The 20,161-nt window shown below is 37.0% G+C and overlaps 1 long non-coding RNA gene and 1 other non-coding gene across 2 annotated transcripts; both read right to left on the bottom strand.

Annotated features, from left to right (window-relative positions):
• Positions 1–4,632: 4,632 nt before the first annotated feature.
• Positions 4,633–6,698, bottom strand: LOC145094726 (uncharacterized). The gene is made up of 2 exons (XR_013703516.1): positions 5,839–6,698; positions 4,633–5,094 (listed from the first exon to the last, which is right to left on the bottom strand). It is a non-coding gene; the product is annotated as an uncharacterized LOC145094726 (long non-coding RNA).
• A 5,348-nt stretch (positions 6,699–12,046) lies between these two features.
• LOC145096399 (small nucleolar RNA R71) lies at positions 12,047–12,154 on the bottom strand. Its single transcript, XR_013703807.1, has one exon. It is a non-coding gene; the product is annotated as a small nucleolar RNA R71 (small nucleolar RNA).
• Between the last annotated feature and the right edge of the window lie 8,007 nt (positions 12,155–20,161).

The following is a 20,161-nucleotide window of genomic DNA, read 5'->3' as shown; positions in this document are numbered from 1 at the left end:
CATAAGGCCCAAACTATGGCCCAATTTTCCAAATTGGGCTCAAACCCTCATATAGGCCTTACCCTAAGCCCATCAACATATTCTAATCCGTATGATTATTCTTGGATGACCCATTAATAATCTAATTACCAAAGCCTAATGGAAATGCCCAACACAAGGCCCAAGTGAAATTAGGGTTTTCACATAAAATGATGATTAATGTTAAGTTTTCCTACTTAACCCATTAAGGACTTAATCTATTAAGTCTAATATTGACTTAGGTTGATTTCAAATGGTTACTAATTAATATATTAAGTTTAGTGAATAATTCAGGTGCGATCTCGATCGAATTCCCAAAATTAGGGTTTCACATAAAATAACAATTAAGGTTAAGTGTTTCTCACTTAACCCATTAAGGACTTAATCCATTAAGTCCATCACTCTACTAGATAAGTCATATGGTGTGATTGGGCTTAATACACAATTCCATTCCAATGGCCCAAATGTGGCTCCCGATAAGTCCAAGCCCCATAAATCCAATATTAGGGTTTTCTCAACCCTAATTAGGGTTTCCAACCCCATCTTAGTCTAATAGGCCCAATAGCAAGGTCTTTCGATCAATTAGGGTTCATTAGGCCCATTAGGGTCTTAGTCCCTTTGTCCAAACATCCTAACGAATCAAACAAAACAAGCACACAACCACCAAACACGACGGCTAGTGGCGGTAGGGTGCGGCAGCCACCACCTCATGGTGGTGGTTACGGTTTCTTTTTCATTATTCCATTTTCTAATACTTTTTAAAAAGCTGTAATCCCAAAATAAACACACACTAAAAGATAAAAACACACACACAACCACCTTGTGGTGGCCGACGGTGGTAGATGGTGTCAGCCACCACCTCATAATGGTGGTGGTGGTTGTTCTTGCAGTTTCTGGCCAAACAACCCTACACACAACACCTACTCGACATAAGTACACCCACACACGTTTTTGATTTGCTCAAAAGGTCCAGCCACTCACCTGGTGGCTCACGGCAGCAGCATCAACAGTTTTGGGATGGCAGCCACCACCTTACGGTGGTGGCGGTGGTTTCTCTTGGTTCCTCGTCAAGCAGCAACACACACCACATGAATCTTAAAGTAGAATTACACACCCACACAAACTCACAACCACCTCCCATGGTGGCTGGTGGTGACGAGATAAGGCAGCGACATCGGAAAGTAGAAGGAACGACGGCAGGCAGCAGGATTTGTGATGATAGCCACCACCTCACAGTGGTGACAATGGTTTCTTTTTGTCTTTTCGTCAGAATTGACCACAACGGTAGCAGCGAGGCGGCAACTTGAAAGCTAACTGGTTCTCTCCGGAAGCTAGGGGTTGTGATGCGTTAGCTGATCGGAAACAAGCTAGGCGGTGGCATCCGGTGGTTGACGACCTGAACAGAGGTGGTGGTGTAGCGCCGGAGGATGAAGAAGCGAAAGCGGCAACTGAATGAGGAAGGAAGGTGGTGGTTGCTTATCATTTTAGGGTTAGGGTTGGGACGGGGGTGACGGGTTTAAATACCCCGATCCCCTTAACTAGTTTCCATAATGCCAAAAGTACTCCCTCCTTTCCCTATTTCTTTCAAAATAAATCCAAGATTTACCATTTAAACCCTCAACAATAAAATCCATTACAATTATGGTACAAAATTTACCAAACAGCCCCCTAGCCTCCAAAATCTCTTCAAATGAAGTCCCATAAATTCCCATTTAGTTCCTGTCTTTAATAATACTTACAAATTAAGTACGAATTTTACACTTTAACCCCCACTTTCTAGAATTATGATAATTAGCTCCTCGAGACCAACACCCTGGTATATAATTATTGATTTTTAGGCTACTACTCGTTCATTGATTAATTTATTTATTATTTAATAAACAGGGTGTTACACTCCCTCTTGAAATGTCCTGCCTTTCCACATTCATAGGAAGCCTGACTCATCCTATCATTAGCGGTTTGGGTGGCCCGTCGGGTTGACACTCTACAACAGCGGGTGGTATGTCCTCTTATGTTGCGTTTCTTGCAGTGCAGCTTTCGGCAGGATCCTTGGTGATGGAAGTTACACTTGTGGCATTCAGGTAAGTTTCCAGCATATGGTCTTCTTGGTTTGGAGGTAGTAGGGTTAGTGGGGGTATGGACTGCTACAACTTGTTTGCTTTTGGTAGGTCTTTGAGTCGAACTTCCATATTTCCCATTCCTAGAATTTCGTTTCTTGTTCTTGGGTTTGTGGCTTGGTATCCGTGTAGGCAGCCATTCGTTGGTGCCCTTGGTTATCACTATAATTGTAATTGTCGCAACAGATTCCATTTTTGTTTGTGTTGTTAGCGTTGAGTTGTGCCATGACGGCTGTCACAACAACTGTCACTGCGGCTTGGAAAGTAGCGGAGTCTATCCTCGACCCAACACCCTATCGGGCCGAAAACTCTTTCCTTGGTCCTTATTTTGCCAAAAACTTCTTTTAGGCCTTCCATTGGACAGAAAACACTCTTATTGGGCCAAAATAAACCCAAAAGCCATACACATCTTATTGGGCCAAAAACCCATTTAAAAGCCTTGAGGACCGAAAACCCTATAGGGTTCGGTTAGGGTTGAATAAAAAAAAGGGAAAAAGGAATGGGAAATATGAGTTGCCACCTCATTTTTGTTCAACATGCAACTAGGCCATTAACCAACATACTCCCATGCAAACATCCAATCAACAAAGTCACCCCCTCTCTTATGATTAGCCGATCACCACACACACACACACCAAACACTTTACTTCCAACTTCACTCACAAGACTCTCTCATCTTTCTCTCATTTCGTGTGTGTGCCACCACCAAGGGATTTCTTCCAACAACTCATATGAACTTGGTAAGTTTCTTGTAATACTTAAGAGATTTTACACATGTTTATGCTAGGATCATACCATTTACACCCCTATTTTCATGTGTAGCTTCTTAGAACATCCTCTATTCTCGAGAATCTCCTCAAACTACACAACTTCTTTCTTCTTCTTCTACCATTCGAAATCTTCAAGGTGAGCTTCATACCCCCATGTTTTTCATATTTTTCATGTTTTCGGGGGGAGAATACAAGTCAAGTTTCGTTTAACCATTGGATAATTGCACGTACCATAATGTTTATGTGTTTAACCTTTGGGTAATTGCATATATCTTAGTTATGGGTTAAAAATGGAACAAAAACTTGAATAAAATGGTCCTTAACATGTGTAAATTCATCAAGTAAATGTTGATAACATCTTAGTGTTATAAAAGTTTTGAGTTCATGTTGTACACTCAAAAATGGCAAAAATATGGGTATTGTGCTCAAACATGTTTAACTCTTGGACTTATGCATTTTTAACTCTTATACTTTACACAAATATTGGAACATAATAAATTTCATGGCTATTATACGCGTTTTTGTAAAAACCGTGACTTATTGGAAATCAAAACAAAATAAGATATTGCGTGTTACAAAACTTTCCAACCCGATATGATGTGTTAGACAACTTTCAAAGCTTGATATTTTAGTAAAAATAATTTTATTAGTAAAATAGTTGTAACTATGTTGTCACTAATTTGATGGCTTAAAAACCGGAGATATTATGCTATTTTCATAACTTATATTACAATTAGACATGTTCACTAATGATTATTTATAAAAAAAGTATTATAAATAATTTAACCAAAACGGTATACAAAACAGAATTCGTGACAGAAAGATTTGCATGTCATGATTTGTCTATCATAAAGCTGTCAAAGCATGAGTAATAAGTTGTATGTTATAAAACTGTAAAATGCATGTCATAAAACTTCAGTCATGAATTTACACTAGTAAAGTCATTATCGTTATTCAATAATGGGAGTCAAAGTTTGCGTAAATCTGTTAAGGCTCTTGTGAGACTTTCCTTCACCGTATCTACATAACGTACATTGTAAGTTCTTTAGTTATAACCAGAGTCTCTTGAAGGGATAGCGAGCTAATTGTGTATAGATCTATATGGGATTGACACCCCCACACCTGAGTTGTTCGCTACAGCTAGACAGGGTCAGTCTAGGGTGACAAATATCTTATCGAAACCGACGTCTGAAGAACGTCATGATAGGAATATCAATCACATCAAACATGGTTATAATGACTCACACAGGGATTAACAATACGATTTTGGTTTACGGGAAGCTTACATTTTACCGGTTTTATTAAACTGTAAAATTGCATATCATTTTTAAGTATTCAATCGCTTACACTTCTAGTCTTAGGGTTTAACACTACAGTTTTCATACATCAGAAAATATTGGATTTTTTTGGGAACCTACGCTTTACTTTTACAAACAAAAGAAAACAAAGGACATACACGCATATATTCACAGTTTTGGAACGAGACCTACAAATAAATTTCATAGAAAATATCGGATTTTCTGAAAGTACTATGAGAACTATTATAAACAAGTGCAAAACCATTTTTATACAAAACTGCTTATTAACTCACCAGCTTTTTAGTTGACGTTTTTCAAAACGACTTGTATTCTCAGGGAACCAGTAATCAACTATGCTATGAGATCAAGTGATGCGACTTTATAAAATTTGACTTCTTGTCACTTTTGTGTAACTGATGAACAAGTACAAAATGTAAACTTTGTAAGTGTGTATTTTCAATGTATGTCGCTTGGAATGTTATGTTTCATTCATATTCAATTGTTATGACATTGTACAATGACATCATCCGCCCTCAAATGTTTTCGTCGTCCTGGTTCGGGGGTTTGACATAAATGGTATTAGAGCTGGTGTGTTCGATAAGTACATTGAACCTTATAATGGGGGTAAAGGTGGGGTACACTTGATCCCACATCGGCTTGGAAGAAGAACGAAACATTTCCTTATAAGGGGTGTTGATACCTTCATTGTTACAATGCTTTTTAAAGTCGTGAGGGCAACAAATCCCATAAGAACTCTACAGTTAAGCATACCCAAACAAGAGCAATATAGGGATGGGTGACTCCCTGGGAATTTTTCGTGCCGGGAGCCCAAAACGGGCAATATTGTGATACATGTCGGAGGGGGACGTTACACTTTCGAACTGAAAGTACCTGAAGCCATACATATGAAATTGTAAGTATAAAACTTAGTGAATTTCCCAAAATACCACATACAAAAACATACAAGTGTCATGGGGTACTCCTATGGTATTTCCTCGCAATACTGATGGCCAAATCCCGGTCTTACATACAAGTTTTATGGGCCAAATTCTGTTTTTTTTTTTTTTTTCGTATAATTGTCAGGGACCAGAATTTGTCTTTCATGCAATTATCACAAAGACAACTAGTATTTCATATAACAAATAATGAGCCGACATTGGTGCGTTCGACCCATAAATATAATGAGAAAATTCACAGGAAGCTGACATATGTCGTCTCACATTCTCATAAATATAAACAGCTAGCTCGAACCACTTAACACCGCACAGAGGCAAAACCTCATATCAAAACTCATATCCATATACTAGTAAAATGATAATTATGATCTGCTAATCTTAATTATCGATGGCATTACTAAGTGATCATTTAATTATATAATCCCACAATTAGCGTTTATTTCTTTAATCTAGGAGGGATATCACCAATCCGATAAATTGAACATTTCCTTAAATTTAATTCATAATTGTGTAGACCGAAATTGCTAGCTGCAAGCCCGCACGCCAATTAATTAACCATTTTAATTTTTAAATTCTATATCTCAAATAAAACTCATGAGAGCAAACTAGCCCGCATTCAATATTTCTTTGAGAACTTGAGTCCATAAAAAAAAACCCAAAATAAAATATTAGTATTTACCCAAATAAATCAGGCCGAAATTAATAATTAGCCCATGAAGAAATGTTGAATGAAAGTCAAGAGGTCAACTGGTCAAGGCTGATACCTTAACCCTCCACCACATACAACCTGCCGGAGGTTCTTCTTCTCCGGCTAAATCCCAATCTCCAGCGCCGGCAGCAGAAACCAGCCACCTACAGCCCCACTACGCCATCTCCAAGCAACCTTTAACATCCTATGTTGCAGCCCTTTCACAGAGAAGAGCCTTCAACTATCGAGCACCCACCAGAACTCACCTTCGATCACTTAACATCACATCCCACCTGCACCTGCTGCAAAACCGCCTTTCACCATCACTACCTCCGTTACTTTCACCCAACACTGCCTCATAACCAACATGGGTTAAGGATCAAAAGAAAAGAAGAAGGAAGAAGGTGGTATTCTTGGTATTCCTACTCTGAGGACAGATTATCAGTCAAACCAACGAAGGAACAAAGAAGAGTGATGTGTGCTTGGTTGAAGAACAAAAGGAAGAACGAGATAAAGGAGTAAAACCTTATACCAATCAGGTTTCAGTTAACACAAATCTCTCACCTCTTCTTCCCTAACTCCGACACAGCAACGAAGGTGAATGGTGGTAGAATCCGACTGCTAGAAGCTCCGACGATGGTAGCTCCAGCGGCAGTGATGCTTCAAGAAATAAAACCAGCTTGACAGCTTCCTCCCCTCACTCCTGGCGGCTCCCACATTAATAAAAAGCTAGGGTTCGATTAAGAGGAGGGCACGATGCAATGACAAGAAAAACGAGAAGAGGTCTCACCCCTTCTGCACTCCTTGATGTCACGAAGCAGGACATAAATGACCCTTTAAACTTTGGTCTCTTGATAACACCACCCTTAACCCTAGATTTCTTACTCTATAAGTTTTATTTTCTCCTACGTCACCCCCTAAAATTTATAACACTATGACTCAAGGTTGTATAGTATATATCATGGTTGTCAAAATCACGATCCTAATTGATCCTAGGTATGAAAAACGATCTGGATCGTAAAAGTATCGTATTTTGGGTAGGATCGCAGGTAGGATCGTAAGATCGTAGGACCGATATCTGATATGATCCTACCTTTTCTTTTTTGCAAATAAAAATTATTTTTACCACTTTATGTCTTTTACCCTTTACCTATTTACTATTTATAATTTTGTATTATGACATATGACTAATATTTTGAAGTTTTTATAACTTTTGAATGAAAAATTAAATGTTTGAAGAATTTTTCATGTTTAAAAATTATAAATTAAAATTATGTTTTATTTTGTGGGATCTTATGATCCCGATCCCGATCTTGCAAACCAAAAAATGATCATACGTAGGATTCCGATCTTAACAACCTTGGTATATAAATACATTCATATTATTATTTATTATTGTTGTTTCCCTTATTTATATATATATATATATATATATATATATATATATATATATATATATATATAATTAGTTACATTTTTAAACCATTTTAAATCTTCTTAAAATCCATTTTTATATATTCAAGCACTAATTAATTCTTATTCATGATTATTTTAAAAAGAAAGTTCTCCAATATCAATGCTACCCATCCAGAATAAATAACTGTCTAGAATAATATTACTCAGGAAATGAAAATAGGGTGTTACAACTTTCCCTCACTTAAATTAGATTTTGTCCTCGAAATCACTCCTTACCACCTTCTTGACATCTAGACAACCCAATCAATTCCTCTCAAACCCCGCTCCATTGAAGAGGCCGACTTATACTCATAGCGTCCTTCCAATGCTACCACCGACGCCCATATTTAACATAACTCATACACCCTAATTATGAACAATTATTGACCCACTAACCGATAAACCAACACCTTACTGCTATAACTCTAAAACCCCTAAAACTTTACCTGACCTCCACATAGGTAGAACCATCCCGAAACATAATCACTATGACTTCGTAATGCAATCTGAACTGAAAAATATCATTTTGATCCTGAATTATCCAACTGATACCTTTAGCAGCCAGATTCCTTACCCATAACTTGCTGACGAAAAGATCTTATATATATATATATATATATATATACACACACACACACACACACAAAGACAACTCCCAACGCGAGTCTCGTCCATTTTCCATCCCGGTGGATAACTCATATCCCGAAATGCAATGATCTACGCTTGCATTCTATCTGAAATTTTCTGATTCCACAGTAATCTTCCACTAAACCAAGATATCAAATCCCCACTCGACCGCTGAGACTGACAGTCTCACACCTGGTCTCACCACCAGGCTCCTACTAAGAGTCTAACTGATAAAGGCTACTCTAGCCCAAATATCACACATATACCAATCACTGACCACAGAGTCATCCTACTTTAAACGTGATCCAATACCTTACTCCAACCAATTTTCCACCCGGTCTCACCCACCCTTGTCATAACCATACGGGCCTCGCCCACGGGTCTCACCTAATCAAGTGCTGTTACAGGCCTAGCCTCGCCTCGGATTCATCGATCCTCATCCAAAACAAAGAGTAATCCTTCGACAATATTGTCTGCCTCGACCCAGGCATGCGTTAATCCTATTTCATCCCAACGATCATCCCTATCTCAATTTGGTGAATTCTACGACTACATCGCAGACTTACATCACTTCCTTGACAATCTAAATCCATCTCGACAAGGTGTGCCCCTACTCCTAACTGAAACTGCAACGCTTGGCTCCTCGCTGTTGGGGATTCTACTCTGCCGACATGACCGTCAATGATCCTCAAAGTAGCTAGAGCAGGTGCACTCACTGCTCCACCTCTCAACATCCGACAGCCGACCTTCTTGTGGCCCACATGGTTGCAGTGAAAACACATCGGAACCGACCCACGGGGCAATCCCTACTAAAATGACCCATCAGACCATAAATGAAACACCCCCTTCCAATCTCTCGAAAGCCACCAACATGGGTCCTCCCGTACTTGGCACAACAACGTTGACCCTGATGTCCTCCCAAACGCAAATCCTGAGTCTTGCTCCTCTTCGCCTAGTCCACTACAATATGAATCTACTATGGTTTCCTTTTCCCTGAGGTTCTACAAATCAACCTTCTGCTCTTGAGATCTAGCTATGATGCTCTCCAAAGGCTGACAAGCTAAAAAGTTAACAACTTTCAGATATCATCTCGCAGCATACCATGGTACCTTGTCTTCTTCATCTCTTCGTCTATGACACACTGCGGGACAAACAGAGCTCTCTCCCTAAACTGGGAGGTGATCTTCGCCACAGTCTCAGTCGTCTGGTGAAGGTCCTGAAATTCCTTTGCCAACTATTGCACCTCAATGGTTGGGGTAAAATCCACCCTAGGTCGGGTAACAAACTCTTCCAAGTCACTACTTCATTGGCTTCTCCTCCCAAAGCGAAATCTACTTCCTCCCACTGATCTCATTGTAACACCCATAAAATTCATGAATTTTTTAAAACTTTTAAAACCAACCCATAAATCATCACTGTTTATAAAATAGTTTTCAAGACAAGTTTAACATTAGAGATTTTCCAAAAATTATAAATCAAAACTTGAGGAGGTGCATGATCACGCCTTCACTTTCCCGCGATCATCTAAAGTACCCGGAATATAACCCAAAACTGTAAGCCCAACGCTTAGTGATTTCCCTCAAAGTACAAACTTAACAAAATAATCATAACAACAACAACAACAACAACAACAACATGCATATAGAGCCTTTAGCCTATCTGGATCACTCACAGAACCTTCAGCGTGACTGGACCGTTGCACTGGGCCTTCATCTTATTTGGACCGTTCTCTGGGCCTTTGACATGACTGGTACACCCTCCTGACATTCAGTCTATCTGGGACGCCCTGGGTCTGTTGGCTTTTAGCACAAAGCAGGACGACCTCAACCCAACCACACATACACCGTGTTCACACATATATATATAACAAACAAGCATACAAATAACCATCCAATTACCAACAGACAGATCTTAGAGAACACTAAGCATAAAATCATCCTATTTACAAGCATACATATCTAATCGATCACTATATTTCTCAATTATACGATAAACCAGGATAACAATTGATATGTGCATATCTACATATATATTTTACATCATATCTGAATATTATTAGCTATGTTTATGCTTATTATTGAACCAAATATACTTATTATGTTTAATATTTTTTATGTATCATAAAAATACATTATTGGAAGCAATATGGAAGCTGGAAGCAAAAATGAACAGCTTAGACAAGAAGAAGACACAAGAAGGATGTTGTTGGACAGCTTGACCAATCGTCAGTATTTTGGCCATATCTCATGACTCGTAACTCTGATTGATATGATTCAAAATGATCTGAAAACTAGACACAGTTTCGGACAACTTTCGTGTTTTGAGAAAATCCGGATTTCTATCCACAACGACGTAGTGAATGGAATCTTCACGATTCTTGATGCTGGCTTGGGGAATACGGGATAAACACGAGGACCACGACGTGGTGCCTTTACCATGTCGCGGTGGCCAGATTTTAGACAAGTATATATATATGAACATTATGACGAATTGAGAGTCTGGGAGGTGACTTTCTGGAGAAGCATTACAAGAAATAACCTCTAGAAAACCCTTAGAAGAGGAGGAAACGATTGGAGCTCAAGATTTGAAGAGATCTAGATGAAAACATCAATTTATTTGGTTTGCTCATGTTGGTATTGTTCTCTATCGAGTGTTTTTGTTTGATTTCTACCATGAGTAGCTGAATTTAGCAACTCATGTTTAGCTAGATAGAGCTTCAACTTATAGATTAGTTTAATTAATTATGGATTTGACTTATTGGTATTGTGCTTGTGTTTGATTATTAATACCTAGCATGCTAATATTTGGTTGTTTAGTTGTTTGAATTCATGTTCTATGTAGCTTAGTGATTATTAAATTACATGAACTTGACACCTAGTGATTTAGTGAATATTGAATTGCTAGAGCTAGGATTGACCCAATCTTAGCTAAGTGATTGAAGTAACTGAATTTAGTTGTGCTGGAGAACATAAATTATGACCATAATTATGTCTGCTTAGATAAATCTTACATAGCCCATATATAATGAATAACTAATATGTGTTTTGCTTGTGTATGACCAGACAAGGTAGTTCATGAATTGGTGAAAATGTTAGTAAATTTGGACTTGAATTGCTAATTATATATAACTTGGTAACCAACTTCACTAATCCATAAATAAGACCTAACCATAGGAAAAGGTGGATTCAAAACTAAACGAAAGTGTTTTTAATATATTGATTACAATCGTTTTTAGTTGAGTGCTTAAGTTTTTCTGAACTTGTAAAATCAAATAAAACCCCCACTTTTAGTTGTTTTTCTTAGTTTGGCTTTTAGTAATTATTTTATTAATTAATATCGTTCCATGTGATTGACATCTGACTTACCCAAACTATACTATCATCTGACTAGGTACACTGCCTATAGGTGTATAGTTAGTATATGTTTGTTAGGTTATAAATTTAAAAGTTGATAGGTGTATTTTGTGCACATCAAGTTTTTGGCGACGTTGCCAGAGATCGGTTTATTTGATTATTAGGTTAATTGCTTTTAGTTATTCAATCCTTTTTATGGGGTAAAAACCACAAAAAGTTACTTCTGTTTCATTTGTTTATTTTAGTTTTTTTTTCTCTGAGATGCAACCACGTTGTGGTAATCTTCACCACGTCGTGGTCTCGCTTCAGTTAGTTTTTCGTTTATTTGTTTTTTTTGTTCCTTTTATGCGTGTTTTTCTAGTTTTATCTTAGCAGGAAAAATAGGGGATATCACGATCATGTCAATGGAAGAGTACAAACGCCATATAAGGAACAACAACAGATGGGGTCTTGATCCACCAAAAATCCTAACCACGACAAAGTTTGAAATTCCAGGGCATATTCTTAATATGTTAAGGGAACTACCTTTTTATGGAAAGGAGCACGAGGACACTTATGAGCATATAGAAGAGATGGTGGAGATTTCACATTATTTTAATGCACCAAAAGTGAGTAAAGATGTGTTGATGCTTCGAAGTTTACCGGTTACATTGAAGGATGAAACAAAAGAATGGTTAAAATCACTTCCCTTTGGAGCAATCACGACATGGACTGATTTTAAGACCAATTTCATCAACCAGTTTATCCCTCCTTCAAAGGTGGCAAAGCTTAAGAGAAATATCCATAATTTTCAACAATTAGAAAGGGGAGTCGCTATACGAAGTTTGGGAACGTTACAAGAGATTGTCACGACATTACCCTCAACATGGCTTCAATGTGAAATAAGAAATTTCGATATTTTATGATGGAGTCAATGTGTGCACTCATCAACTTCTAGAATCGCAATGGCGCATGATAAAGAAGAATCCGACAACAAATAAAGATTTGATTGAAGAATTCGCTAAGCATTTAAGAGAGTATTAAAACTCAAAGGAGGATTTCACGATAGGAAAGTCAAGTAAAGATGGAGGTCAAGATGCTATTAGTGAAATTATTGCAAAGCTCGATGCAATGGAAGAAAAGATCACAAAATTAGGTGGACCAATTCAAGTTAGATGCGAAGCTTGTGGAGGACCCCATTCTACTAAGGATTGTGAGTTGGAGTACAAGATAGCTCAAGACACGACAAAATATCAACAAATAGAACATAATCTCTACCAACTAGAATGAGCCCAATCCGAGAAAATAGATTCTCTCGAGTCGATGTTATTCAGATTCATGGAAGCTAGTGAAAAAAGACATGATGTAACACTTAGAGTTCAACAAGCATCTATTTTAAGCATCCACACACAAGTTGGGAAATTAAAGAAACTTGTACAAGAAAAGCTATCGAATTTACTTTCAAGAAAAGTCGAGTCAATCCCTATGGTTCAAGTCATGGCAGTTGATACAAAAGAAGAAGATGAAATGGAGAATATGAAGGACCATGAAGAGGATTCTAATCAGTCGCTCGAAGTAAAAAAGAAAGAAGAAGAAGAGTATCGTAAAGCTGCCCAGTCGCCACGACGTGGAGACAATAGTGCCATGTCGTGGGCAATAAAAAAATATTATGATTTTTCTGCCGTTGAGCCATATCGACCACCTCTTCCTTTCCCATCCCGTGCCAATGAAAATTTGGTGAAACAAGAAAGCACGAATTTCCTTAAGCATGATGAATTTGAACGTGTAAAGGAAGAAGAGTGGGAGGAATGGGAGGAGCCTTTACCCGAAGAGTAATTGGAAAAAGAAGTGAATTATTCAAAACCTCTACTTTCAACGCCAATGATGTTTGAGGTGTTTGATTTTATAAGACCACCAAATCTAGTAACAGAGGAGATTGAAGAAAAAGTAGTAGAGTGTGATGAGTCTCATTTTGACAAGAAAAACCCGGAAAGAGACAAGACAAAAGCTAAAGACACAAGAATGAGGAAAGAACCCAAGCGGAAACATAAAGAAGATGTCAACCCAAAAATGCAAGAAAGTTCAATAAAGGCATTCAACAGACAGGTTTCCTATAAACGAACAAGGATCAAGATGATGGAGAACGGGGAGGTTACACTTCCACCCGATGCAACGTAGAGTGGGAAGGATTCCGACTCACGACTCCACAAAAAGAAGCGCTTGTTGGGAGGCAACCCGATTTTTATGAGTTTGCATTTTCATTTCCTTCTGATTTGTTTTAGTTTAAAATTTTTAATTTTTAGTTTTTTTTGTTTAACTGAATGATGATGTCTTTCTCTAGTTCTTGATCTTATTTTGTAGTGATGAAAGAAGTGAAGAAGTTAAGGAGCTTAATTTGAAGAAGTCATGCGATTTTTGAAGATCATAATTGAAGAACAAGTTTTTAAATAAGTGTGGGGTTCCCACATAATGAAGAGAAAGAATTTTGAAGCATATTTACTAAAAATAAGAGTGGGAATGGTCTTACACATTACATAGAGTCAATGCCCACAAGTTTCAATCTTAGAAAATTCTCCGAGAAGACACCTCCACATGGGGATCATCAACACGTCGTGGAAAAAAATTTTAATCGTGACTAAATCTTTCTACACCACGACATGACATTGCTTTCCCATGACGTGGCAGCGGTTCAACACACTTTTCAAGAATGATTCTTTGATTTCATTTGACCCGACACATTTGCATTCACAAGAAGAAGGTCCGGAAGTACTGTTTCCAACAATTATATGAGAAGTCTAAGCTTTCCACACAAGTCTCAGAATTCAATCTCGCCACCACTATCCCAGGGGAGTTTATTGCTTATTTCTCCCTTTTATTTCTTTATATTATTTTATGCATACAATGAGGGCATTGTATGTAATAAGTGTAGGATAGGGGGTAGAAAAAGTAAATTGCTAGAAAACTTAATAATTTTAGGAATAAGTTTGAAATAATAATCTACAAGTTAAATCTAGTGAGAATAGTTTAAACTTAAGTTACTAGTATTGTGTGGGATGATCCGATATGAGCTCAAATGTTTAATTGAGCCAACATATGTTATAGTATATTTGTGGCTTCCTAAGTATTAGTGAAAAGTCAAGAGTTATGAAAAGGTAATCTGGTAGTTTATATGGCATAATAAGTTTTGCACAGTGTACCTGAAATCTATCTAGAAGAGCTTATGTAATCATTGCACTTAGACTAATATCTCTAACAAATAAAGGTTGAAGTTAAGATTCCTTGCTTAAGCGTGTAGGATTTGAGCGAAAAAAGTGAGTTATATAAAAAAAAGAGAGAAATTACCAAAAAGTATGTAAGAATTTTGGAGCTATTACAGTATGAAGATCAAAATATCAAAAATTCTGAAGAATCAAAAAATTGAAGTTGCCAAAAATCAAAAAAAAAAAAATCTGGTGAATTCAAAGAAATCAAAGATCAATTATTCAAATAAGTGAAGAATTCCAAAGAGATCCATTATGGTTTCAAAAGTTGTAATTTTTATAGATTATGTATCCTTGGGTAGCTTAACCAAAAATACCTTGAGGTTAAGAAATATTTTAGAGGATTGATTCAGAGGGTTGCAGAAACGAGTGTCGTATAAGCTAAGCGGTGAAGCTTTATAAAGATTGTGAGTAGCCAGGATTGGGGAAGTTTTTAGAAACCTTAGACACAAATATGCGCATTGAGGTCTTGGTATAATGGTTGAGTTCAAAATGGATTGTCTTCTGTGATATTGGTGATGAAAGCTAGACTTAAAAAATTAGTTTTGCTTGGGGGCAAGCAAAAAAATAAGTGTGGGGTATTTTGATATGTGAATATCTACATATATATTTTACACCATATCTTAATATTATTAGCTATATTTATGCTTATTATAGAACAAAAGGTACTTATTATGTTTAATAGTTGTTATGTAGCGTAAAAGACATTCTCAGAAGCAATATGGAAGCTAGAAGCAGGAATGAAGAGCTTAGACAAGAAGAAGACACAAGAAGGATGTTGTTGGACAAATGTACCCCTCATTAGTATTTTGACCATATCTCATGACTCGTAACTCCGATTGATGTGATTCAAAATGATCTGAAAACTAGACACAGTTTCAAACAACTTTTGTTTTTTGAGAAAAGTTAGATTTCCAGCCACCACAACGTGGTGATCCCACCAAGACGTGGTGAATGGAATCTTCACGATTCTTGATGCTAGCTTGGGGAATACGAGATAAACACGAGGATCACGACTTGGTGTATTTACCACGTCGTGGTTGCCAGATTTTAGACAAGTATATATATCTGAACATTATGACGAATTGAGAGACTAGGACGTGACTTTCTGGAGAAGCATTACGAAAAATAACCTCTGGAAAACCCTTAGAAGAGGAGGAAACGATTGGAGCTCTATATTTTAAGAGATCTAGATGAAAACATCAATTTATTTGATTTGATCATGTTTAGATGTATATCTATAGAGTTTTTTTTTTTGATTTCTACCATGAGTAGCTGAATTTAGCTACTCCTATTTAGCTAGATGAAACTTCAACTTATGGATTAGTTTAATTAATTATGGATTTGACTTATTGGTATTCTGCTTGTGTTTGATTGTTAATACCTAGCATGATAATATTTGGTTGTTTAGTTGCTTGAATTCATGTTCTGTGTAGCTTAGTGATTATTAAATTACATGAACTTGACACCTAGTGATTTAGCGAATATTGAATTGCTAAAGCTAGGATTGACCCAATCTTAGCTAAGTGATTGAAGTAACTGAATTTAGCTGTGCTGGAGAACATAAATTATGACCATAATTATGTTTTCTTAGATAAATCTTACATAGCCCATATATAATGAATAACTAATACATGTTTTTCTTGTGTATGACCATACAAGGTAGTTCATGAATTGGTGAAAATATTAGTAAATTTGGACTTGAATTGCTAATTACATATAACTTAGTAACCAACTTCATTAATCCATAAATAAGACCTAACCATAGGAAAAGGTGAGTTCGAAACTAAACGAATGTTTATTTAATATATTCATTACAATTGTTTTTAATTGAGTGCTTAAGTTTTTCTAAACTTGTAAAATCAAATAAAACCCCCACTTTTAGTTGTTTTTCTTAGTTTAGCTTTTAGTAATTATTTTATTAATTAAATACCGTTCCCTGTGATCGACACTCGACTTACCCAAGCTATACTATAATTTGACTAGGTACACTACCTATAGGTGCATAGTTAGTATAAGTTTGTTAGGTTATAAATTTAAAAGTTGATAGGTGTATTTTGTGCACATCAACAATCCAGAGGGTTGGCCTTGGTGCCTTTGACCCGTAAGTACAGTGAGGAAAATTTACCCCGCAGACTGAATAGAACTAATGTGGCCCAACTTCGAATCTCAGCTCTCTACTCAATACCTAATTTCCATCAAACGACTAATTTCCATAAGAATCTCTACTTAATACCTAATTTCCACAAATGACTAATTTCCATCAAATGACCCAACATGCCGTGTTGACTACCAAACACATTGTGTTGGGCCAACAACAAATGACCAGGAAAACATGTGACAATTGTCAAATTCTGGTCAAGTCAAAGCCAAACAAAGTCAACAAGTCAAACCGGTCAACTCAGTTAACCCTTGTATACTAGATTTTACGTTATGTAATTACTATACAACTCGCTATTCTAATGAGAAATCATCAATTGAAAAGTTCGTATATCTAGATTTCCTTAACCTAAAACTGTGGTAAGTAATGAACCAAACTGATAAAACAATGTTGCATACTCATCGGGAGTGTGTAGCACCGTTAAACATAGCTTAACGGGGTTTACGAACCTCGCATTGCGAAGCTGGACACTCAAAAATGTCACAAACGAAACCTCTCTCAATCGTTTTCACTCTATCTCTCTCTATTTGAAATCTCTCCAAAACGTTCCCGTGACTTTTTGTAAACATTTAGGTCATCCCGACCCTTAACTAGGTCAAAAACCGCTTAAAACGAGGTAAAAAAGCCTTAAAGAACCAAAACCTTCCTTTAAGGGTCGAAGCCTCTCGGACCGAAACTAGGAAGAACCGAAACCTCCTGAGACCGAAACCTTCTTAGAAGCCTCACCTGAACCGAGCCTCACCTGAACCGAAATTGACATGAACCAAGCCTCGCCTGAACCGAAACTCGCATGAACCGAGCCTCGCCTTCTGCTCCCTTCCTTCCCTTCGCACCTTCGGTCCTCCTTCCCCTTGTCTCGGTTCCTCTTCCAAGACCAAAACCCACTCCCGGTTCCCCGTTTTTCATCATTTTAACACGGGATTTTCACCCAAAACTTTATTTTAACATATAAGGCCGCATATTTATTAATAATAATCTTTTTTGGGGATAAACCTTATCTAAGAAGAGTGGGTGAAGTACAAAGGGTGGAGTATTGACTTTCCTTTAACTTATTATACAAGCAACTACCCACACCCACTCCATGACCAACCACACCTCCCCACCATACCTTGTCACTTCCTTGTAGTCTCCCACTCATTTCCAGCTATTTCCCACGTTCTAAGGGTTGGGAAAAACTCTCTCTCTCTCTCTCTCTCCTCAGACTTCACTCATTCTCTCATTTGTGCACCAAAGATCACACTCCAAATCCTCTCATCTTTCTTTCTCAATTTCGAGACTTCCAAGGCTGATCATCAAGCTTTCTTCCACTCTTGGTAAGTATATTCACCCCCATATGATTATTACACTTCCCTTTAACTCCAATAATTGATTCCTTACACAAACTCCACCATATTTGAGTTAGATTCTCGAAAATCTTCAAGGCATCTTCAAGTGTTCTTGAGTTGAACACTTCTCTTCTCCAACAATCATCTACTGAAATCATTTGAGGTGAGTTCATACCCCTATCTTTTCATGTTTTCTTAAGTTTTAAGGGGGGGGGGGGGAATACAATTTAAACCAACAAGGACACAACTAAACTCTTCCAAGAGATTTCATCAGAAAAGTTGGACCCCATTCACGGACTGTTTTGGATGACTTACACATTTTAGTTTCCAAAACTGTAATAGGTGCATATATTTCAAGTTCTTATATTTAAAACGACTACTTTCACATCTCCATACGAGTTTTCTACAATTTATGGTGATTTTTACAAAACTGCCTATCATTTCAAGAACACATTCGAACCAGTCTGTGATTATGGCCCTTTTCCCACAAGTTAGAAGTTAGTAAAAATCATGATAAAAGTTTTTAACAAACTAGACACATTTTCAAAACTCCCAGAATTTACGGATTTTGATTTGGATCTTTGATAATTTTTCTATAAATTTTCTAAGAACAGCAATAGAAAATGTTAACAACATAAAAATGTTATCAATTTCATTCCAGCTTGTAACTTGTTGAGCAAGGTGTATTTCATTATGTGATCATATATTGTTACAGTATATGTCATTTTGTCTTGGTAATTAGACACACATCAGTAGACACATGGAGTTTTACTACACTAGGCATGCTAAATGAGAGACTGTTACAAACAATGTTTACATCCATAATACACAAGCATTTGGTAAACTATGACAAATATAGTTTATGAACACTACTACTACTCTTGTTGTGATAAACTATAATAGGTATAGTTTATGATACAATTACATAACGAACTCATTACTAAAGGGTATATTTATACAAAAGGGGTTTTATTACATTACACGTAAATTCGTTAATAACTTTTGTGAGACATTCGCTTCACTTTACAAATAAGTCCTGTATTGTAACCAAAGTCTCCTGGAGGGAAAGCATGATAGTTGTATATAGATCTATATTGGGTCTGACAAACCCACACCTTAGCTGCATGCAAAAGCTAGACCGGCAGGTCTGGGGTGACAAATGGCATAACATTTCTAATGCCTGAAGAACATCGTTTCGAGCCATCTAGGTCATAGCATGGTTATAATAACTCACATTAAGTATTAACAAACATAGAATTTACGGGGATTTCATTGAAATCAAACAAGTTTATATCAATTTAAACTTGCATTATTTACTATAAGTAAGGAACGTCACTTATTTATTTTGGTCTTGAGTTTTAAGACTACTTTTTTACGTATGAAGGAAAATATTGGATTTTATGGAACGAACACTACTTTTACAAGAAAAGGTTTTCATAACTACATATCAATGCTTATGAACTCACCAACCTTTGTGTTAACACTTTTTCAAACAACTTGTATTCTCAGGAAATCACTAAACAGGTAACCAAGTGCTTTTGAGGATGGGACGTTAAGGCGTCAAACATTTCATTTTGTTCAACATAATTAATTGATTTGGAAACATGTAAACTCATACAATGATGTAACTTTTTCAATTATATTTATGTTGGTTATGTTTACTTTAATCACTATTGTAAATGTTGTTATCATACTACACATGAAGTCCTCTACCCCCGGAAGTTTCCGCCATCCTTGGTTTGGGGGTGTGACAAAACATCAGCCAACACAATGTGTTGACTTGAAAACACGTTGCGTTTTCCCGAGTTCCAACAACTTAATACATTCAACTACTTTCTTCGATTCCAAGGGCTCTAAAGCTCAGATCTTGACCGAAATGAGATTTAGATGGGTAAAGTTTCCAACTTTACCTATAGGGATTACCAAAATGGTCCAAAACTCAAACATAAATCTTGAAGATACAAGGGATTAACGAATAAGTAATTAATCCTTGAAGTCTGAAACCCATCCTTTTCAAAAGAGATTCTAGCACCAAAACCATCCCAAAGGTCGGTGCCTTGTATACATGCATGTGAAATTCATGTATTGAACCCATATTAGGTTAAAATGGGGATTTATGATCTAATCTCTATTCATGGCATCAAAACTTAACTA

The sequence above is a fragment of the Lactuca serriola genome, chromosome 3 (genome assembly GCF_051521515.1).
Source record: "Lactuca serriola cultivar US96UC23 chromosome 3, Lser_US96UC23_V15, whole genome shotgun sequence".
Taxonomy (NCBI): Eukaryota; Viridiplantae; Streptophyta; class Magnoliopsida; order Asterales; family Asteraceae; genus Lactuca; species Lactuca serriola.
Note: the sequence above shows the minus strand (reverse complement) of the source record. Positions and strands in the feature narration are given on the sequence as shown.